The 25001-nt window shown below is 52.7% G+C and overlaps 1 protein-coding gene across 3 annotated transcripts in view; it reads left to right on the top strand.

The window, feature by feature from the left end:
• Positions 1–25001, top strand: part of LOC147700498 (uncharacterized) — a 273165-nt gene that overhangs the window by 163899 nt on the left and 84265 nt on the right. For all 3 annotated transcript variants that reach the window (XM_086929651.1, XM_086929650.1, XM_086929649.1), the window contains exons 2-3: positions 2367–2434; positions 2935–3033. The gene's annotated coding sequence lies outside the window, so the exon portion shown is untranslated. The remainder of the gene's footprint in view (positions 1–2366; positions 2435–2934; positions 3034–25001) is intronic.

The following is a 25001-nucleotide window of genomic DNA, read 5'->3' as shown; positions in this document are numbered from 1 at the left end:
TCAGGAATTTTAGCTTTAGATGCAGAAAAAGCCTTTGATAAAATTCATTGGCAATTTTTATTTCAAACATAAGCTTCATTTAATTTTGGGCCCTAATGTATACGTATGATTTCTGCATTGTATTTTTCTCTCACTGCTCGGTTAGTTATTAATGGCCAAATATCAAGTCAATTCTTCCTTTTTAGAGGTACAAGACAGGGCTGCCTTATTTCCCCCCTTTTATTTCTAATTGGAATTGAACCTTCTCTTAATCACATCAGAAAATGTGATAATATTAAAGGTATTAGGTTGAAAAATGTTACCATTAAAACATTAGCTTATGCTGATGATGTGTTATTAATTATCAGTGACCCCATTTCATCAATCCCTTCCTTATTAGATATTATTACAAAATATTCCATGATTTCTAGTTACAAACTTAATATTAATAAAACTGAATTTTTCCCCTTAAATGTTTTTTGTACTCCTGATATGTTACCTATACCTGAGATCATTTGGCAAAAAAATAAACTGAAATATCTTGGTATTCCTTTTTCGTCCTCAGTTAAAACAACATTAACATTAAATAGTACTTTTATTTTAAATTATATTAAAGATAAAACCTCTAAATGGTCTTCACTTCATCTTACTTGGTGGGGTAGAATGGAATCTATTAAAATGACTATTGCTCCTAAAATCTTTTATACCCTAGCCATGATTCCTACTCAGTTTCCTTTAAAATTTTATAAAGATGTTGATAAACTGTTAGCCAAATTTCTTTGGAATCAAAAGTCTCCTCGAATTGCTTATAAACTGAAAATACCTCAATGTAATGCTGGATTTGGTTTACCTGACTTTTTTCTCTATCATAAAGCATTCATATTGAAACAAAGTTCTGTATGGTTCAATTCCTCCTCTGTAATTAATCAACCTACTTGGTTCCATATACAGAAATCCTTTTCCATTATCTACTTTGCTAACAATGTCTAACACTTCTTCAATCATACGCCAGTCCGTTGTTACTAAATCCTCAAAATTAATGTTTAATGACTTAGACTCAAACTTTTTATTTCCTATATGTCATTCTACAGATTTATCGTTATGGCACATTAATGTTAATAAATTGAGTAAAAATTTAAACTTTTGGAATTCTTGGATTAATGCCGGTGTCTTTTATCTTAAAGATATATATTGTAATAACACCTTCATTCCTTTCGAAACCTTTCAACTTCAATTTAAGTTACCTAAATCTGATTTTCATAAGTTTGAAGTGCTATGTTATTCTATCTTGGATTCTTTTACTCATGGTATCCCATCTAATGTTGCATCAGATTTGGTAATTTATACTCGTGCTGTTTCTTCATCTTCTCATGCAGTTTCTATTTTGTATAAAAATTAAGTAGCTCTAAAGGTAACAATTTAAATATAATTTCAACATTGGAACAATGAGCTTTCCCTTTTTTTATCTAATGATACTTGTTAAACTATTTGGCTCAAAAGCATTTCAGGCTGGTTACCTGTATCACTTTACCAGACAAACTCTTACATCTTCTTTAATTGTTTATGGACTCCACTCCGTTTATTCCATGCTAAATTGCTACAATCAGATACCTGTTGGCATTGTAAATTACACCCTGGTTCCTTAAGACATATATTATTCGACTGCCCTTTTATTTACCAATTTTGGTCAGATGTTTGGGGTGTTGTACTAAAGATATTACCTATTCAAGATGTCCTTTCTTATAAATTATTAATTTGTAAATCGATGGGGCTTGAGCATGATTTATCTGATTTAGAAAAAACACTTTTCAATTTTTTAGTGTCAGCTGCTTTAAAGTCTATTACTTTTTGCTGGAAAAATATTTCCGATTTATCTGTACATGCTTGGTGGTTTTGGGTCATTTTTACAAGAAGAGGTGCACACTTATCGTTAACTGGAATTAATCATAATTCTCATTTTTATCACTCCTTTCGGTTACCTATAGACAATTATTTATCTTCATGACTGTATTTTTGCACCTGTTATATAGTCTGATATCCTTTTATTACATTGTTCACATGTTATCAGTAGCTCTGTTTTTTCGTAAAATTATATAGTATGCATATATGTTCCCCGTTCCCCTTCCTTTTTGGTTTCCTCTCCCTCTCCTTCATTGAGTATTGAAACTTTGATGTCTATTTCATCTTATTATTTACTGTATACTTTTTCTTCTATTGTGTAGGCATTTTCGCTTTTGCATAATAGTTTCTGTACTGTCTACTTATGTTGTTATTCAGAAAATTCAATAAAATTATTTTGAACATAATAAATTCTTAATATTGACAAAATGTAATTGTAAGGATCTGAATACAATCTTCTAATATATACCTGGTCTCTCTTTTTTTAGCTTCAAGTCTGTACCTTGCAGTGAGCCATGATTAGATCGAAAGTGCTGTTTCTTTTCTGATATTCTGGGTACGTATAGCTAGAATGTACCTAGCTATCAAGCAAATTTTACAAGTGGTTGGGAGGAGACCCTCAAAATTGGGTGCAAATGTTTTCGGTTTTGAAGATAAAAAGCACTTACGTTTATGTGCAGGATAAGAAGTCATTGATTTAGACCAATTCTAAGGAGTATGGGTTAGGTACCAGGAAGAAAAGACCCCAGATTTGCAGAAAGAAAGAAAGAAAATATTAAAATGCAATTAATATGGTGAGCAAGGAGAATACGTGTAAAACGTGTCTGTGGGCAGATAGCATGATAGTCCGATAGTGGAAGTTAGCGTTTGATGTGTCTTCTTTCATTTGATGAGGCCATCCTCAGTAAGAATTGTATTTATTGTTAGTGCACTTTATGTATTTAACCTTTTCAAACTACATAAAAAAAACATTTTTTTTTTGTTTTTACGTTTCATGACAAAACAGTTTTAGCTTATTTTAAAATCTGTGCTTTTTGGAAATAATGTGTTTTTCAGAAATAGACAATGAAGCTGAACAGAGTCCTGACTTATATTGGGGGCAGCACCGGATGACAAATGTTGAAAGCGGCAATGAGAGTGGATTTTTATTTCAACGTAAGTCAAGCCCTCATTTTCCATATTAATGCCTTTTTTAAAATCAATATTTAATGAGGTGCAGCGGCAGAGTTGTTTGTGTTTTAAACAATATGTGATCAAGATGGGATTAACACAAATCCTTTGATATTCATGGACAGTGTTTAGTAACTGAAGCAGTACCGGACTGCACTGTGCTGCAGGACTGTGCTGCAGTACTGGACTGCACTGTGCTGCAGGACTGTGCTGCAGTACTGGACTGGACTGTGCTGCAGTACTGGACTGGACTGTGCTACAGGACTGGACTGGACTGGACTGTGCTACAGGACTGGACTGGACTGTGTTGCATTACTGGACTGGACTATGCTGCAGTACTGGACTGGACTGTGCTGCAGTACTGGACTGGACTGTGCTGCAGTACTGGACTGGACTATGCTGCAGTACTGGACTGGACTGTGCTGCAGTACTGGACTGGACTGTGCTGCAGTACTGGACTGGACTGTGCTGCAGTACTGGACTGGACTATGCTGCAGTACTGGACTGGACTGTGCTGCAGTACTGTACTGGACTGGACTATGCTGCAGTACTGGACTGGACTGTGCTGCAGTACTGGACTGGACTGGACTATGCTGCAGTACTGGACTGGACTGTGCTACAGGACTGGACTGGACTGTGCTGCAGTACTGTACTGGACTGTGCTGCAGTACTGGACTGGACTGTGCTACAGTACTGGACTGGACTGTGCTGCAGTACTGGACTGGACTGTGCTGCAGTACTGGACTGGACTGGACTATGCTGCAGTACTGGACTGGACTGTGCTACAGGACTGGACTGGACTGAGCTGCAGTACTGGACTGGACTGAGCTGCAGGACTGGACTGGACTGTGCTACAGGACTGGACTGGACTGTGCTGCAGGACTGGACTGGACTGTGCTACAGTACTGGACTGCACTGTACTGCAGGACTGGACTGGACTGTGCTGCAGTACTGGACTGGACTGTGTTGCATTACTGGACTGGACTATGCTGCAGTACTGGACTGGACTGTGCTACAGGACTGGACTTGACCGTGCTGCAGTACTGGACTGGACTGTGCTACAGGACTGGACTTGACCGTGCTGCAGTACTGGACTGGACTGTGCTGCAGTACTGGACTGGACTGTGCTGCAGTACTGGACTGTGCTGCAGTACTAGACTGGACTGTGCTGCAGGACTGGACTTGACCGTGCTGCAGTACTGGACTGGACTTTGCTGCAGTACTGGACTGGACTTTGCTGCCGTACTGGACTGAACTGTGCTGCAGTACTGGACTGGACTGTGCTGCACTACTGGACTGGACTGAACTGTGCTGCAGTACTGGACTGGACTGAGCTGCAGTACTGGACTGGACTGTGCTGCAGTACTGGACTGGACTGAGCTGCAGTACTGGACTGGACTGTGCTGCAGTACTGGACTGGACTGTGCTGCAGTACTGGACTGGACTGTGCTGCAGTACTGGACTGGACTGTGTTGCATTACTGGACTGGACTGTGCTGCAGTACTGGACTGGACTGTGCTGCAGGACTGGACTGGACTGTGCTGCAGTACTGGACTGGACTGTGCTGCAGTACTAGACTGGACTGTGCTGCAGGACTGGACTGTGCTGCAGTACTGGACTGGACTGTGCTGCAGTACTGGACTGGACTGTGCTGCAGTACTGGACTGGACTATGCTGCAGTACTGGACTGGACTGTGCTACAGGACTGGACTGGACTGTGCTGCAGTACTGGACTATGCTGCAGTACTGGACTGGACTGTGCTGCAGGACTGGACTGTGCTGCAGTACTGGACTGGACTATGCTGCAGTACTGGACTGGACTGTGCTGCAGGACTGGACTGTGCTGCAGTACTGGACTGGACTATGCTGCAGTACTGGACTGGACTGTGCTGCAGGACTGGACTGTGCTGCAGTACTGGACTGGACTGTGCTGCAGTACTGGACTGGACTATGCTGCAGTACTGGACTGGACTGTGCTGCAGTACTGGACTGGACTGAACTGCAGGACTGGACTGGACTGTGCTGCAGTACTGGACTGGACTGTGTTGCATTACTGGACTGGACTATGCTGCAGTACTGGACTGGACTGTGCTACAGGACTGGACTGGACTATGCTGCAGTACTGGACTGGACTGTGCTGCAGGACTGGACTGTGCTGCAGTACTGGACTGGACTGTGTTGCATTACTGGACTGGACTGTGCTACAGGACTGGACTGGACTGTGCTACAGGACTGGACTTGACCGTGCTGCAGTACTGGACTGGACTGTGCTGCAGTACTGGACTGGACTGTGCTGCAGTACTAGACTGGACTGTGCTGCAGGACTGGACTTGACCGTGCTGCAGTACTGGACTGGACTTTGCTGCAGTACTGGACTGGACTGTGCTGCAGTACTGGACTGGACTTTGCTGCCGTACTGGACTGAACTGTGCTGCAGTACTGGACTGGACTGTGCTGCAGTACTGGACTGGACTTTGCTGCCGTACTGGACTGAACTGTGCTGCAGTACTGGACTGGACTGTGCTGCAGTACTGGACTGGACTGTGCTGCAGTACTGGACTGGACTGAGCTGCAGTACTGGACTGGACTGTGCTGCACTACTGGACTGGACTGAACTGTGCTGCAGTACTGGACTGGACTGAGCTGCAGTACTGGACTGGACTGTGCTGCAGTACTGGACTGGACTGAGCTGCAGTACTGGACTGGACTGTGCTGCAGTACTGGACTGGACTGTGCTGCAGTACTGGACTGGACTGTGCTGCAGTACTGGACTATGCTGCAGTACTGGACTGGACTGTGCTGCAGTACTGGACTATGCTGCAGTACTGGACTGGACTGTGCTGCAGGACTGGACTGTGCTGCAGTACTGGACTGGACTGTGCTGCAGGACTGGACTGTGCTGCAGTACTGGACTGGACTGTGTTGCAGTACTGGACTGGACTGTGCTGCAGTACTGGACTGGACTGTGCTGCAGTACTGGACTGGACTGTGCTACAGGACTGGACTGGACTGTGCTACAGGACTGGACTTGACCGTGCTGCAGTACTGGACTGGACTGTGCTGCAGTACTGGACTGGACTGTGCTGCAGTACTGGACTGGACTGTGCTGCAGTACTAGACTGGACTGTGCTGCAGGACTGGACTTGACCGTGCTGCAGTACTGGACTGGACTTTGCTGCAGTACTGGACTGGACTGTGCTGCACTACTGGACTGGACTGAACTGTGCTGCAGTACTGGACTGGACTGTGCTGCAGTACTGCACTGGACTGAGCTGCAGTACTGGACTGGACTGAGCTGCAGTACTGGACTGGACTGTGCTGCAGTACTGGACTGGACTTTGCTGCAGTACTGGACTGGACTGAGCTGCAGTACTGGACTGGACTGAGCTGCAGTACTGGACTGGACTGAGCTGCAGTACTGGACTGGACTGTGCTGCAGTACTGGACTGGACTGAGCTGCAGTACTGGACTGGACTGTGCTGCAGTACTGGACTGGACTGTGCTGCAGTACTGGACTGGACTGTGCTGCAGTACTGGACTGGACTGAGCTGCCGTACTGGACTGGACTGTGCTGCAGTACTGGACTGGACTGTGCTGCAGTACTGGACTATGCTGCAGTACTGGACTATGCTGCAGTACTGGACTGGACTGTGCTGCAGTACTGGACTGGACTGAGCTGCAGTACTGGACTGGACTGTGCTGCAGTACTGGACTGGACTGTGCTGCAGTACTGGACTGTGCTGCAGTACTGGACTGGACTGTGCTACAGGACTGGACTGGACTGAGCTGCAGTACTGGACTGGACTGAGCTGCAGTACTGGACTGGACTGAGCTGCAGTACTGGACTGAACTGTGCTGCAGTACTGGACTGGACTGAGCTGCAGTACTGGACTGGACTGTGCTGCAGTACTGGACTGGACTGAGCTGCAGTACTGGACTGGACTGTGCTGCAGGACTGGACTGTGCTGCAGTACTGGACTATGCTGCAGTACTGGACTGGACTGTGCTGCAGTACTGGACTGTGCTGCAGTACTGGACTGGACTGTGTTGCATTACTGGACTGGACTGTGCTGCAGTACTGGACTGAACTATGCTGCCGTACTGGACTGGACTGTGCTGCCGTACTGGACTGGACTGTGCTACAGGACTGGACTTGACCGTGCTGCAGTACTGGACTGGACTGTGCTGCAGTACTGGACTGGACTGTGCTGCAGTACTGGACTGGACTGTGCTGCACTACTGGACTGGACTGTGCTGCAGTACTGGACTGGACTGAGCTGCAGTACTGGACTGGACTGTGCTGCAGTACTGGACTGGACTGTGCTACAGTACTGGACTGGACTGAGCTGCAGTACTGGACTGGACTGAGCTGCAGTACTGGACTGGACTGAGCTGCAGTACTGGACTGGACTGAGCTGCAGTACTGGACTGGACTGAGCTGCAGTACTGGACTGGACTGAGTTGCTGTACTGGACTGGACTGGACTGTGCTGCAGTACTGGACTGGACTGTGCTACAGTACTGGACTGGACTGTGCTGCAGTACTGCACTGGACTGAGCTGCAGTACTGGACTGGACTGAGCTGCAGTACTGGACTGGACTGTGCTGCAGTACTGGACTGGACTGTGCTGCAGTACTGGACTGGACTGAGCTGCAGTACTGGACTGGACTGTGCTGCAGTACTGCACTGGACTGAGCTGCAGTACTGGACTGGACTGAGCTGCAGGACTGGACTGGACTGTGCTACAGGACTGGACTGGACTATGCTGCAGTACTGCACTGGACTGAGCTGCAGTACTGGACTGGACTGAGCTGCAGTACTGGACTGGACTGAGCTGCAGTACTGGACTGGACTGTGCTGCAGTACTGGACTGGACTGAGCTGCAGTACTGGACTGGACTGTGCTGCAGTACTGGACTGGACTGAGCTGCAGTACTGGACTGGACTGTGCTGCAGTACTGGACTTGACCGTGCTGCAGTACTGGACTGGACTGTGCTGCAGTACTGGACTGGACTGTGCTACAGGACTGGACTGGACTGTGCTACAGGACTGGACTTGACCGTGCTGCAGTACTGGACTGGACTGTGCTGCAGTACTGGACTGGACTGTGCTGCAGTACTAGACTGGACTGTGCTACAGGACTGGACTTGACCGTGCTGCAGTACTGGACTGGACTGTGCTGCAGTACTGGACTGGACTGAACTGTTCTGCAGTACTGGACTGGACTGTGCTGCAGTGCTGGGCTGGACTGGACTGTGCTGCAGTACTGGACTGGACTGTGCTGCAGTACTGGACTGGACTGGGCTGTGCTGCAGTACTGGACTGGACTGTGCTGCAATACTGGACTGGACTATGCTGCAGTTCTGGACTGGACTGTGCTGCACTACTGGACTGGACTGAACTGTGCTGCAGTACTGCACTGGACTGAGCTGCAGTACTGGACTGGACTGAGCTGCAGTACTGGACTGGACTGTGCTGCAGTACTGGACTGGACTTTGCTGCCGTACTGGACTGAACTGTGCTGCAGTACTGGACTGGACTGTGCTACAGTACTGGACTTGACCGTGCTGCAGTACTGGACTGGACTGTGCTGCAGTACTGGACTGGACTGTGCTACAGGACTGGACTGGACTGTGCTACAGGACTGGACTTGACCGTGCTGCAGTACTGGACTGGACTGTGCTGCAGTACTGGACTGGACTGTGCTGCAGTACTAGACTGGACTGTGCTACAGGACTGGACTTGACCGTGCTGCAGTACTGGACTGGACTGTGCTGCAGTACTGGACTGGACTGAACTGTTCTGCAGTACTGGACTGGACTGTGCTGCAGTGCTGGGCTGGACTGGACTGTGCTGCAGTACTGGACTGGACTGTGCTGCAGTACTGGACTGGACTGGGCTGTGCTGCAGTACTGGACTGGACTGAACTGTTCTGCAGTACTGGACTGGACTGTGCTGCAGTGCTGGGCTGGACTGGACTGTGCTGCAGTACTGGACTGGACTGTGCTGCAGTACTGGACTGGACTGGGCTGTGCTGCAGTACTGGACTGGACTGTGCTGCAATACTGGACTGGACTGTGCTGCACTACTGGACTGGACTGAACTGTGCTGCAGTACTGCACTGGACTGAGCTGCAGTACTGGACTGGACTGAGCTGCAGTACTGGACTGGACTTTGCTGCCGTACTGGACTGAACTGTGCTGCAGTACTGGACTGGACTGTGCTACAGGACTGGACTTGACCGTGCTGCAGTACTGGACTGGACTGTGCTGCAGTACTGGACTGGACTGAGCTGCAGTACTGGACTGGACTGTGCTGCAGTACTGGACTGGACTGAGCTGCAGTACTGGACTGGACTGTGCTGCAGTACTGGACTGGACTGTGCTGCTGTACTGGACTGGACTGGACTGTGCTGCAGTACTGGACTGGACTGTGCTGCAGTACTGGACTGGACTGTGCTGCAGTACTGGACTATGCTGCAGTACTGGACTGGACTGTGCTGCAGTACTAGACTGGACTGTGCTGCAGGACTGGACTGTGCTGCAGTACTGGACTGGACTGTGTTGCATTACTGGACTGGACTATGCTGCAGTACTGGACTGGACTGTGCTACAGGACTGGACTTGACCGTGCTGCAGTACTGGACTGGACTGTGCTGCAGTACTGGACTGGACTGTGCTGCAGTACTAGACTGGACTGTGCTGCAGGACTGGACTTGACCGTGCTGCAGTACTGGACTGGACTTTGCTGCCGTACTGGACTGGACTGTGCTGCAGTACTGGACTGGACTGTGCTGCATTACTGGACTGGACTATGCTGCAGTACTGGACTGGACTGTGCTGCAGTACTGGACTGGACTTTGCTGCCGTACTGGACTGAACTGTGCTGCAGTACTGGACTGGACTGAGCTGCAATACTGGACTGGACTGAGCTGCAGTACTGGACTGGACTGTGCTGCAGTACTGGACTGGACTGAACTGTGCTGCAGTACTGGACTGGACTGTGCTGCAGCACTGGACTGGACTGTGCTGCAGTACTGGACTGGACTGTGCTGCAGTACTGGACTGGACTGTGTTGCATTACTGGACTGGACTGTGCTGCAGTACTGGACTGGACTGTGCTGCAGGACTGGACTGGACTGTGCTGCAGTACTGGACTGGACTGTGCTGCAGTACTAGACTGGACTGTGCTGCAGGACTGGACTGTGCTGCAGTACTGGACTGGACTGTGCTGCAGTACTGGACTGGACTGTGCTGCAGTACTGGACTGGACTATGCTGCAGTACTGGACTGGACTGTGCTACAGGACTGGACTGGACTGTGCTGCAGTACTGGACTATGCTGCAGTACTGGACTGGACTGTGCTGCAGGACTGGACTGTGCTGCAGTACTGGACTGGACTATGCTGCAGTACTGGACTGGACTGTGCTGCAGGACTGGACTGTGCTGCAGTACTGGACTGGACTATGCTGCAGTACTGGACTGGACTGTGCTGCAGGACTGGACTGTGCTGCAGTACTGGACTGGACTGTGCTGCAGTACTGGACTGGACTATGCTGCAGTACTGGACTGGACTGTGCTGCAGTACTGGACTGGACTGAACTGCAGGACTGGACTGGACTGTGCTGCAGTACTGGACTGGACTGTGTTGCATTACTGGACTGGACTATGCTGCAGTACTGGACTGGACTGTGCTACAGGACTGGACTGGACTATGCTGCAGTACTGGACTGGACTGTGCTGCAGGACTGGACTGTGCTGCAGTACTGGACTGGACTGTGTTGCATTACTGGACTGGACTGTGCTACAGGACTGGACTGGACTGTGTTACAGGACTGGACTTGACCGTGCTGCAGTACTGGACTGGACTGTGCTGCAGTACTGGACTGGACTGTGCTGCAGTACTAGACTGGACTGTGCTGCAGTACTGGACTGGACTTTGCTGCAGTACTGGACTGGACTGTGCTGCAGTACTGGACTGGACTTTGCTGCCGTACTGGACTGAACTGTGCTGCAGTACTGGACTGGACTGTGCTGCAGTACTGGACTGGACTTTGCTGCCGTACTGGACTGAACTGTGCTGCAGTACTGGACTGGACTGTGCTGCAGTACTGGACTGGACTTTGCTGCAGTACTGGACTGGACTGAGCTGCAGTACTGGACTGGACTGTGCTGCACTACTGGACTGGACTGAACTGTGCTGCAGTACTGGACTGGACTGAGCTGCAGTACTGGACTGGACTGTGCTGCAGTACTGGACTGGACTGAGCTGCAGTACTGGACTGGACTGTGCTGCAGTACTGGACTGGACTGTGCTGCAGTACTGGACTGGACTGTGCTGCAGTACTGGACTATGCTGCAGTACTGGACTGGACTGTGCTGCAGTACTGGACTATGCTGCAGTACTGGACTGGACTGTGCTGCAGGACTGGACTGTGCTGCAGTACTGGACTGGACTGTGCTGCAGGACTGGACTGTGCTGCAGTACTGGACTGGACTGTGTTGCAGTACTGGACTGGACTGTGCTGCAGTACTGGACTGGACTGTGCTGCAGTACTGGACTGGACTGTGCTACAGGACTGGACTGGACTGTGCTACAGGACTGGACTTGACCGTGCTGCAGTACTGGACTGGACTGTGCTGCAGTACTGGACTGGACTGTGCTGCAGTACTGGACTGGACTGTGCTGCAGTACTAGACTGGACTGTGCTGCAGGACTGGACTTGACCGTGCTGCAGTACTGGACTGGACTTTGCTGCAGTACTGGACTGGACTGTGCTGCACTACTGGACTGGACTGAACTGTGCTGCAGTACTGGACTGGACTGTGCTGCAGTACTGCACTGGACTGAGCTGCAGTACTGGACTGGACTGAGCTGCAGTACTGGACTGGACTGTGCTGCAGTACTGGACTGGACTTTGCTGCAGTACTGGACTGGACTGAGCTGCAGTACTGGACTGGACTGAGCTGCAGTACTGGACTGGACTGAGCTGCAGTACTGGACTGGACTGTGCTGCAGTACTGGACTGGACTGAGCTGCAGTACTGGACTGGACTGTGCTGCAGTACTGGACTGGACTGTGCTGCAGTACTGGACTGGACTGAGCTGCCGTACTGGACTGGACTGTGCTGCAGTACTGGACTGGACTGTGCTGCAGTACTGGACTATGCTGCAGTACTGGACTATGCTGCAGTACTGGACTGGACTGTGCTGCAGTACTGGACTGGACTGAGCTGCAGTACTGGACTGGACTGTGCTGCAGTACTGGACTGGACTGTGCTGCAGTACTGGACTGTGCTGCAGTACTGGACTGGACTGTGCTACAGGACTGGACTGGACTGAGCTGCAGTACTGGACTGGACTGAGCTGCAGTACTGGACTGGACTGAGCTGCAGTACTGGACTGAACTGTGCTGCAGTACTGGACTGGACTGAGCTGCAGTACTGGACTGGACTGTGCTGCAGTACTGGACTGGACTGAGCTGCAGTACTGGACTGGACTGTGCTGCAGTACTGGACTGGACTGTGCTGCAGTACTGGACTATGCTGCAGTACTGGACTGGACTGTGCTGCAGTACTGGACTGTGCTGCAGTACTGGACTGGACTGTGTTGCATTACTGGACTGGACTGTGCTGCAGTACTGGACTGGACTATGCTGCCGTACTGGACTGGACTGTGCTGCCGTACTGGACTGGACTGTGCTACAGGACTGGACTTGACCGTGCTGCAGTACTGGACTGGACTGTGCTGCAGTACTGGACTGGACTGTGCTGCAGTACTGGACTGGACTGTGCTGCACTACTGGACTGGACTGTGCTGCAGTACTGGACTGGACTGAGCTGCAGTACTGGACTGGACTGTGCTGCAGTACTGGACTGGACTGTGCTACAGTACTGGACTGGACTGAGCTGCAGTACTGGACTGGACTGAGCTGCAGTACTGGACTGGACTGAGCTGCAGTACTGGACTGGACTGAGCTGCAGTACTGGACTGGACTGAGCTGCAGTACTGGACTGGACTGAGTTGCTGTACTGGACTGGACTGGACTGTGCTGCAGTACTGGACTGGACTGTGCTACAGTACTGGACTGGACTGTGCTGCAGTACTGCACTGGACTGAGCTGCAGTACTGGACTGGACTGAGCTGCAGTACTGGACTGGACTGTGCTGCAGTACTGGACTGGACTGTGCTGCAGTACTGGACTGGACTGAGCTGCAGTACTGGACTGGACTGTGCTGCAGTACTGCACTGGACTGAGCTGCAGTACTGGACTGGACTGAGCTGCAGGACTGGACTGGACTGTGCTACAGGACTGGACTGGACTATGCTGCAGTACTGCACTGGACTGAGCTGCAGTACTGGACTGGACTGAGCTGCAGTACTGGACTGGACTGAGCTGCAGTACTGGACTGGACTGTGCTGCAGTACTGGACTGGACTGAGCTGCAGTACTGGACTGGACTGTGCTGCAGTACTGGACTGGACTGAGCTGCAGTACTGGACTGGACTGTGCTGCAGTACTGGACTTGACCGTGCTGCAGTACTGGACTGGACTGTGCTGCAGTACTGGACTGGACTGTGCTACAGGACTGGACTGGACTGTGCTACAGGACTGGACTTGACCGTGCTGCAGTACTGGACTGGACTGTGCTGCAGTACTGGACTGGACTGTGCTGCAGTACTAGACTGGACTGTGCTACAGGACTGGACTTGACCGTGCTGCAGTACTGGACTGGACTGTGCTGCAGTACTGGACTGGACTGAACTGTTCTGCAGTACTGGACTGGACTGTGCTGCAGTGCTGGGCTGGACTGGACTGTGCTGCAGTACTGGACGGGACTGTGCTGCAGTACTGGACTGGACTGGGCTGTGCTGCAGTACTGGACTGGACTGTGCTGCAATACTGGACTGGACTATGCTGCAGTTCTGGACTGGACTGTGCTGCACTACTGGACTGGACTGAACTGTGCTGCAGTACTGCACTGGACTGAGCTGCAGTACTGGACTGGACTGAGCTGCAGTACTGGACTGGACTGTGCTGCAGTACTGGACTGGACTTTGCTGCCGTACTGGACTGAACTGTGCTGCAGTACTGGACTGGACTGTGCTACAGTACTGGACTTGACCGTGCTGCAGTACTGGACTGGACTGTGCTGCAGTACTGGACTGGACTGTGCTACAGGACTGGACTGGACTGTGCTACAGGACTGGACTTGACCGTGCTGCAGTACTGGACTGGACTGTGCTGCAGTACTGGACTGGACTGTGCTGCAGTACTAGACTGGACTGTGCTACAGGACTGGACTTGACCGTGCTGCAGTACTGGACTGGACTGTGCTGCAGTACTGGACTGGACTGAACTGTTCTGCAGTACTGGACTGGACTGTGCTGCAGTGCTGGGCTGGACTGGACTGTGCTGCAGTACTGGACTGGACTGTGCTGCAGTACTGGACTGGACTGGGCTGTGCTGCAGTACTGGACTGGACTGAACTGTTCTGCAGTACTGGACTGGACTGTGCTGCAGTGCTGGGCTGGACTGGACTGTGCTGCAGTACTGGACTGGACTGTGCTGCAGTACTGGACTGGACTGGGCTGTGCTGCAGTACTGGACTGGACTGTGCTGCAATACTGGACTGGACTGTGCTGCACTACTGGACTGGACTGAACTGTGCTGCAGTACTGCACTGGACTGAGCTGCAGTACTGGACTGGACTGAGCTGCAGTACTGGACTGGACTTTGCTGCCGTACTGGACTGAACTGTGCTGCAGTACTGGACTGGACTGTGCTACAGGACTGGACTTGACCGTGCTGCAGTACTGGACTGGACTGTGCTGCAGTACTGGACTGGACTGAGCTGCAGTACTGGACTGGACTGTGCTGCAGTACTGGACTGGACTGAGCTGCAGTACTGGACTGGACTGTGCTGCAGTACTGGACTGGACTGTGCTGCTGTACTGGACTGGACTGGACTGTGCTGCAGTACTGCTCTGGACTGTGCTGCAGTACTGGACTGGACTGTGCTGCAGTACTGGACTATGCTGCAGTACTGGACTGGACTGTGCTGCAGTACTAGACTGGACTGTGCTGCAGGACTGGACTGTGCTGCAGTACTGGACTGGACTGTGTTGCATTACTGGACTGGACTATGCTGCAGTACTGGACTGGACTGTGCTACAGGACTGGACTTGACCGTGCTGCAGTACTGGACTGGACTGTGCTGCAGTACTGGACTGGACTGTGCTGCAGTACTAGACTGGACTGTGCTGCAGGACTGGACTTGACCGTGCTGCAGTACTGGACTGGACTTTGCTGCCGTACTGGACTGGACTGTGCTGCAGTACTGGACTGGACTGTGCTGCATTACTGGACTGGACTATGCTGCAGTACTGGACTGGACTGTGCTGCAGTACTGGACTGGACTTTGCTGCCGTACTGGACTGAACTGTGCTGCAGTACTGGACTGGACTGAGCTGCAATACTGGACTGGACTGAGCTGCAGTACTGGACTGGACTGTGCTGCAGTACTGGACTGGACTGAACTGTGCTGCAGTACTGGACTGGACTGTGCTGCAGCACTGGACTGGACTGTGCTGCAGTACTGGACTATGCTGCAGTCCTGGACTGCACTCTGCTGCAGTACTGGACTGGACTGTGCTGCAGTACTGGACTGGACTGTGCTGCAGTACTGGACTGGACTGTGCTGCAGTACTGGACTGGACTGAACTGTGCTGCAGTACTGGACTGGACTGAGCTGCAGTACTGGACTGGACTGTGCTGCAGTACTGGACTGGACTGTGCTGCAGTACTGGACTGGACTGTGCTGCAGTACTGGACTGGACTGTGCTGCAGTACTGGACTGGACTGTGCTGCAGTACTGGACTGGACTGTGCTGCAGTACTGGACTATGCTGCAGTACTGGACTGGACTGTGCTGCAGTACTAGACTGGACTGTGCTGCAGGACTGGACTGTGCTGCAGTACTGGACTGGACTATGCTGCAGTACTGGACTGGACTGTGCTGCAGTACTGGACTGGACTGTGCTACAGGACTGGACTGGACTGTGCTACAGGACTGGACTTGACCGTGCTGCAGTACTGGACTGGACTGTGCTGCAGTACTGGACTGGACTGTGCTGCACTACTGGACTGGACTGAACTGTGCTGCAGTACTGCACTGGACTGAGCTGCAGTACTGGACTGGACTGAGCTGCAGTACTGGACTGGACTGTGCTGCACTACTGGACTGGACTGAACTGTGCTGCAGTACTGGACTGGACTGTGCTGCAGTACTGCACTGGACTGTGCTGCAGTACTGCACTGGACTGAGCTGCAGTACTGGACTGGACTGTGCTACAGGACTGGACTGGACTGAACTGTGCTGCCGTACTGGACTGAACTGTGCTGCAGTACTGGACTGGACTGTGCTGCAGTACTGGACTGGACTGAGCTGCAGTACTGGACTGGACTGTGCTGCACTACTGGACTGGACTGAACTGTGCTGCAGTACTGGACTGGACTGTGCTGCAGTACTGCACTGGACTGTGCTGCAGTACTGCACTGGACTGAGCTGCAGTACTGGACTGAACTGTGCTGCAGTACTGGACTGGACTGAGCTGCAGTACTGGACTGGACTGTGCTGCAGTACTGGACTGTGCTGCAGTACTGGACTGGACTGAGCTGCAGTACTGGACTGGACTGAGCTGCAGTACTGGACTGGACTGTGCTGCAGTACTGTACTGGACTGGACTGAGCTGCAGTACTGGACTGGACTGGACTGAGCTGCAGTACTGGACTGGGCTGTGCTGTACTACTGGACTGGACTGGACTGAGCTGCAGTACTGGACTGGACTGGACTGAGCTGCAGTACTGGACTGGACTGTGCTGCACTACTGGACTGGACTGAACTGTGCTGCAGTACTGGACTGGACTGAGCTGCAGTACTGGACTGGACTGTGCTGCAGTACTGGACTGGACTGGACTGTGCTGCAGTACTGGACTGGACTGGACTGAGCTGCAGTACTGGACTGGACTGTGCTGCACTACTGGACTGGACTGAACTGTGCTGCAGTACTGGACTGGACTGTGCTGCAGTACTGCACTGGACTGAGCTGCAGTACTGGACTGGACTGAGCTGCAGTACTGGACTGGACTGTGCTGCAGTACTGGACTGGACTTTGCTGCCGTACTGGACTGAACTGTGCTGCAGTACTGGACTGGACTGTGCTGCAGTACTGGACTGGACTGAGCTGCAGTACTGGACTGGACTGTGCTGCAGTACTGGACTGGACTGAACTGTGCTGCAGTACTGGACTTGACTGTGCTGCAGTACTGGACTGTGCTGCAGTACTGGACTGTGCTGCAGCACTGGACTGGACTGTGCTGCAGTACTGGACTGTGCTGCAGTACTGGACTGCACTGTGCTGCAGTACTGGACTGGACTGTGCTGCAGTACTGGACTGGACTGTGCTGCAGTACTGGACTGTGCTGCAGCACTGGACTGGACTGTGCTGCAGTACTGGACTGTGCTGCAGTACTGGACTGCACTGTGCTGCAGTACTGGACTGAACTGTGCTGCAGTACTGGACTGGACTATGCTGCAGTACTGGACTGGACTGGACTATGCTGCAGTACTGGACTGGACTGTGCTGCAGTACTGGACTGGACTGAACTGTGCTGCAGTACTGGACTGAACTGTGCTGCAGTACTGGACTGGACTGTGCTGCAGGACTGGACTGGACTGGACTATGCTGCAGTACTGGACTGGACTGTGCTGCAGGACTGGACTGAACTGTTCTGCAGTACTGGACTGGACTGTGCTGCAGTGCTGGGCTGGACTGGACTGTGCTGCAGTACTGGACTGGACTGTGCTGCAGTACTGGACTGGACTGGGCTGTGCTGCAGTACTGGACTGGACTGTGCTGCAATACTGGACTGGACTATACTGCAGTTCTGGACTGGACTGTGCTGCAGTACTGGACTGGACTGAACTGTGCTGCAGTACTGGACTGGACTGTGCTGCAGTACTGGACTGGACTGTGCTGCAGTACTGGACTGGACTGTGCTGCAGTACTGGACTGGACTGGACTATGCTGCATTACTGGACTGGACTGTGCTGCAGTACTGGACTGCACTGAACTGTGCTGCAGTACTGGACTGGACTATGCTGCAGTACTGGACTGGACTGGACTAAGATGCAGTACTGGACTGGATTCGACTGTGCTGCAGTACTGGACTGGACTGTGCTGCAGTACTGGACTGGACTGTGCTGCAGTACTGGACTGGACTGTGCTGCAGTACTGGACTGGACTATGCCGCAGTACTGGACTGGACTGTGCTGCAGTACTGGACTGTGCTGCAGTACTGGACTGGACTGTGCTGCAGTACCAGACTGGACTGTGCTACAGTACTGGACTGGACTGTGCTGCAGTACTGGACTGTGCTGCAGTACTGGACTGTGCTGCAGTACTGGACTGGACTGTGCTGCAGTACTGGACTGGACTGTGCTGCAGTGCTGGGCTGGACTGGACTGTGCTTCCGTACTGGACTGGACTGTGCTTCCGTACTGGACTGGACTGTGCTGCAGTGCTGGGCTGGACTGGACTGTGCTGCCGTACTGGACTGGACTGTGCTACAGTACTGGACTGGACTGTGCTGCAGTACTGGACTGGACTGTGCTGCAGGACTGGACTGTGCTGCAGTACCGGACTTGGCTGTGCTGCAGTACCGGACTGGACTGTGCTGCAGTACTGGACTGGACTGTGCTGCAGTACTGGACTGGACTGTGCTGCCGTACTGGACTGGACTGTGCTGCCGTACTGGACTGGACTGTGCTGCAGTACTGGACTGGACTGTGCTGCAATACTGGACTGGACTGTGCTGCAGTACTGGACTGGACTGAACTGTACTGCAGTACTGGACTGGACTGAACTGTGCTGCAGTACTGGACTGGACTGTGCTGCAGTACTGGACTGTGCTGCAGTACTGGACTGGACTGTGCTGCAGCACTGGACTGGACTGTGCTGCAGTACTGGACTGTGCTGCAGTACTGGACTGCACTCTGCTGCAGTACTGGACTGGACTGTGCTGCAGTACTGGACTGGACTGTGCTGCAGTACTGGACTGGACTGTGCTGCAGTACTGGACTGGACTGGACTGTGCTGCAGTACTGGACTGGACTGTGCTGCAGTACTGGACTGGACTGTGCTGCAGTACTGGACTGGACTGGACTATGCTGCAGTACTGGACTGGACTGGACTATGCTGCAGTACTGGACTGGACTGTGCTGCAGTACTGGACTGGACTGAACTGTGCTGCAGTACTGGACTGAACTGTGCTGCAGTACTGGACTGAACTGTGCTGCAGTACTGGACTGGACTGTGCTGCAGGACTGGACTGGACTATGCTGAAGTACTGGACTGGACTGTGCTGCAGTACTGGACTGGACTGTGCTACAGTACTGGACTGGACTGTGCTACAGTACTGGACTGGACTGTGCTGCAGTACTGGACTGGACTGGACTGTGCTACAGTACTGGACTGGACTGTGCTGCAGTACTGGACTGGACTGGGCTGTGCTGCAGTACTGGACTGGACTGTGCTGCAGTACTGGACTGGACTGGGCTGTGCTGCAGTACTGGACTGTGCTGCCATACTGGACTGGACTGGACTATGCTGCAGTTCTGGACTGGACTGTGCTGCAGTACTGGACTGTGCTGTGCTGCAGTACTGGACTGGACTGTGCTGCAGTACTGGACTGCACTGAACTGTGCTGCAGTACTGGACTGGACTATGCTGCAGTACTGGACTGGACTATGCTGAAGTACTGGACTGGACTGTGCTGCAGTACTGGACTGGACTGTGCTACAGTACTGGACTGGACTGTGCTACAGTACTGGACTGGACTGTGCTGCAGTACTGGACTGGACTGGACTGTGCTACAGTACTGGACTGGACTGTGCTGCAGTACTGGACTGGACTGGGCTGTGCTGCAGTACTGGACTGGACTGTGCTGCAGTACTGGACTGGACTGGACTGGGCTGTGCTGCAGTACTGGACTGTGCTGCCATACTGGACTGGACTGGACTATGCTGCAGTTCTGGACTGGACTGTGCTGCAGTACTGGACTGTGCTGCAGTACTGGACTGGACTGTGCTGCAGTACTGGACTGCACTGAACTGTGCTGCAGTACTGGACTGGACTATGCTGCAGTACTGGACTGAACTGTGCTGCAGTACTGGACTGAACTGTGCTGCAGTACTGGACTGGACTGTACTGCAGGACTGGACTGGACTGGACTATGCTGCAGTACTGGACTGGACTGTGCTGCAGTGCTGGGCTGGACTGGACTGTGCTGCAGTACTGGACTGGACTGTGCTGCAGTACTGGACTGCACTCTGCTGCAGTACTGGACTGGACTGTGCTGCAGTACTGGACTGGACTGTGCTACAGGACTGGACTGGACTGTGCTGAAGTACTGGACTGGACTGTGCTGCAGTACTGGACTGGACTGTGCTACAGTACTGGACTGAACTGTTCTGCAGTACTGGACTGGACTGTGCTGCAGTACTGGACTGGACTGGACTGTGCTACAGTACTGGACTGGACTGTGCTGCAGTACTGGACTGGACTGGGCTGTGCTGCAGTACTGGACTGGACTGTGCTGCAGTACTGGACTGGACTGGGCTGTGCTGCAGTACTGGACTGTGCTGCCATACTGGACTGGACTATGCTGCAGTTCTGGACTGGACTGTGCTGCAGTACTGGACTGGACTGTGCTGCAGTACTGGACTGGACTGTGCTGCAGTACTGGACTGCACTGAACTGTGCTGCAGTACTGGACTGGACTATGCTGCAGTACTGGACTGGACTGGACTAAGATGCAGTACTGGACTGGATTCGACTGTGCTGCAGTACTGGACTGGACTGTGCTGCAGTACTGGACTGGACTGAACTAAGATGCAGTACTGGACTGTGCTGCAGTACTGGACTGGGCTGTGCTGCAGTACTGGACTGGACTGTGCTGCAGTACTGGACTGGACTGTGCTGCAGTACTGGACTGGACTGTGCTGCAGTACTGGACTGGACTGTGCCGCAGTACTGGACTGGACTGTGCTGCAGTACTGGACTGGACTGTGCTGCAGTACTGGACTGGACTGTGCTGCAGTACCAGACTGGACTGTGCTACAGTACTGGACTGGACTGTGCTGCAGTACTGGACTGTGCTGCAGTACTGGACTGTGCTGCAGTACTGGACTGTGCTGCAGTACTGGACTGGACTGTGCTGCAGTACTGGACTGGACTGTGCTTCCGTACTGGACTGGACTGTGCTGCAGTACTGGACTGGACTGTGCTGCAGTGCTGGGCTGGACTGGACTGTGCTTCCGTACTGGACTGGACTGTGCTGCAGTACTGGACTGGACTGTGCTGCAGTGCTGGGCTGGACTGGACTGTGCTGCCGTACTGGACTGGACTGTGCTACAGTACTGGACTGGACTGTGCTGCAGTACTGGACTGGACTGTGCTGCAGGACTGGACTGTGCTGCAGTACCGGACTGGGCTGTGCTGCAGTACCGGACTGGACTGTGCTGCAGTACTGGACTGGACTGTGCTGCAGTTCTGGACTGGACTGTGCTGCAGTACTGGACTGGACTGTGATGCCGTACTGGACTGGACTGTGCTGCCGTAGTGGACTGGACTGTGCTGCAGTACTGGACTGGACTGTGCTGCAGTACTGGACTGGACTGTGCTACAGTACTGGACTGGACTATGCTACAGTACTGGACTGGACTGTGCTGCAGTACTGGACTGGACTGAACTGTTCTGCAGTACTGGACTGGACTGTGCTGCAGTTCTGGACTGGACTGTGCTGCAGTACTGGACTGGACTGTGATGCCGTACTGGACTGGACTGTGATGCCGTAGTGGACTGGACTGTGCTGCAGTACTGGACTGGACTGTGCTGCAGTACTGGACTGGACTGTGCCCCAGTACTGGACTGGACTGTGCTGCAGTACTGGACTGGACTGTGCTGCAGTACTGGACTGGACTGTGCTACAGTACTGGACTGGACTGTGCTGCAGTACTGGACTGTGCTGCAGTACTGGACTGGACTGTGCTGCAGTACTGGACTGGACTGTGCTGCAGTGCTGGGCTGGACTGGACTGTGCTGCCGTACTGGACTGGACTGTGCTGCAGTACTGGACTGGACTGTGCTGCAGTGCTGGGCTGGACTGGACTGTGCTGCCGTACTGGACTGGACTGTGCTGCAGTACTGGACTGGACTGTGCTGCAGTACTGGACTGGACTGTGCTGCAGTACCGGACTGGACTGTGCTGCAGTACCGGACTGGACTGTGCTGCAGTACCGGACTGGACTGTGCTGCAGTACTGGACTGGACTGTGCTGCAGTTCTGGACTGGACTGTGCTGCAGTACTGGACTGGGCTGTGCTGCCGTACTGGACTGGACTGTGCTGCCGTACTGGACTGGACTGTGCTGCAGTACTGGACTGGACTGTGCTGCAGTACTGGACTGGACTGTGCTACAGTACTGGACTGGACTGTGCTACAGTACTGGACTGGACTGGACTGTGCTACAGTACTGGACTGGACTGTGCTGCAGTACTGGACTGGACTGTGCTACAGTACTGGACTGGACTGTGCTACAGTACTGAACTGGACTGGACTGTGCTACAGTACTGGACTGGACTGTGCTGCAGTACTGGACTGGACTGTGCTGCCGTAGTGGACTGGACTGTGCTGCAGTACTGGACTGGACTGTGCTGCAGTACTGGACTGGACTGTGCTACAGTACTGGACTGGACTATGCTACAGTACTGGACTGGACTGTGCTGCAGTACTGGACTGGACTGAACTGTTCTGCAGTACTGGACTGGACTGTGCTGCAGTTCTGGACTGGACTGTGCTGCAGTACTGGACTGGACTGTGATGCCGTACTGGACTGGACTGTGATGCCGTAGTGGACTGGACTGTGCTGCAGTACTGGACTGGACTGTGCTGCAGTACTGGACTGGACTGTGCCCCAGTACTGGACTGGACTGTGCTGCAGTACTGGACTGGACTGTGCTGCAGTACTGGACTGGACTGTGCTACAGTACTGGACTGGACTGTGCTGCAGTACTGGACTGTGCTGCAGTACTGGACTGGACTGTGCTGCAGTACTGGACTGGACTGTGCTGCAGTGCTGGGCTGGACTGGACTGTGCTGCCGTACTGGACTGGACTGTGCTGCAGTACTGGACTGGACTGTGCTGCAGTGCTGGGCTGGACTGGACTGTGCTGCCGTACTGGACTGGACTGTGCTGCAGTACTGGACTGGACTGTGCTGCAGTACTGGACTGGACTGTGCTGCAGTACCGGACTGGACTGTGCTGCAGTACCGGACTGGACTGTGCTGCAGTACCGGACTGGACTGTGCTGCAGTACTGGACTGGACTGTGCTGCAGTTCTGGACTGGACTGTGCTGCAGTACTGGACTGGGCTGTGCTGCCGTACTGGACTGGACTGTGCTGCCGTACTGGACTGGACTGTGCTGCAGTACTGGACTGGACTGTGCTGCAGTACTGGACTGGACTGTGCTACAGTACTGGACTGGACTGTGCTACAGTACTGGACTGGACTGGACTGTGCTACAGTACTGGACTGGACTGTGCTGCAGTACTGGACTGGACTGTGCTACAGTACTGGACTGGACTGTGCTACAGTACTGAACTGGACTGGACTGTGCTACAGTACTGGACTGGACTGTGCTGCAGTACTGGACTGGACTGTGCTGCAGTACTGAACTGGACTGGACTGTGCTACAGTACTGGACTGGACTCTGCTGCCGTACTGGACTGGACTGTGCTGCAGTACTGGACTGGACTGTGCTGCAGTACTGGACTGGACTGTGCTGCAGTACTGAACTGGACTGGACTGTGCTACAGTACTGGACTGTACTCTGCTGCCGTACTGGACTGGACTGTGCTGCAGTACGGGACTGGACTGTGCTGCAGTACTGGACTGGACTGTGCTACAGTACTGGACTGGACTGTGCTGCAGTACTGGACTGGACTGTGCTGCAGTACTGAACTGGACTGTGCTACAGTACTGGACTGGACTGTGCTGCAGTACTGGACTGGACTGTGCTACAGTACTGGACTGGACTGTGCTGCAGTACTGGACTGGACTGTGCTGCAGTACTGGACTGGACTGTGCTGCAGTACTGGACTGGACTGTGCTGCAGTACTGGACTGGACTGTACTGCAGTACTGGACTGGACTGTGCTGCAGTTCTGGACTGGACTGTGCTTCAGTACTGGACTGGACTGTGCTACAGTACTGGACTGGACTGTGCTACAGTACTGAACTGGACTGGACTGTGCTACAGTACTGGACTGGACTGTGCTGCAGTACTGGACTGGACTGTGCTGCAGTACTGAACTGGACTGGACTGTGCTACAGTACTGGACTGGACTCTGCTGCAGTACTGGACTGGACTATGCTGCAGTACTGGACTGGACTGTGCTACAGTACTGGACTGGACTGTGCTACAGTACTGGACTGGACTGTGCTACAGTACTGAACTGGACTGGACTGTGCTACAGTACTGGACTGGACTGTGCTGCAGTACTGAACTGGACTGTGCTGCAGTGCTGGGCTGGACTGGACTGTGCTGCAGTACTGGACTGGACTTTGCTGTAGTACTGGACTGGACTGTGCTGCAGTACTGGACAGGACTGTGCTGCAGTACTGGACTGGACTGTGCTACAGTACTGGACTGTGCTGCAGTACTGGACTGGACTGTGCTGCAGTACTGGACAGGACTGTGCTGCAGTACTGGACTGTGCTGCAGTACTGGACTGGACTGAACTGCGCTGCAGTACTGGACTGGACTGAACTGCAGGACTGGACTGGACTGTGCTACAGTACTGGACTGTGCTACAGTACTGGACTGGACTGTG

The sequence above is a fragment of the Lissotriton vulgaris genome, chromosome 7 (assembly GCF_964263255.1).
Source record: "Lissotriton vulgaris chromosome 7, aLisVul1.2, whole genome shotgun sequence".
NCBI lineage: Eukaryota > Metazoa > Chordata > Amphibia > Caudata > Salamandridae > Lissotriton > Lissotriton vulgaris.
The sequence above is the reverse complement of the archived record's forward strand: the minus strand, read 5'-3'. Positions and strand labels throughout refer to the sequence as shown.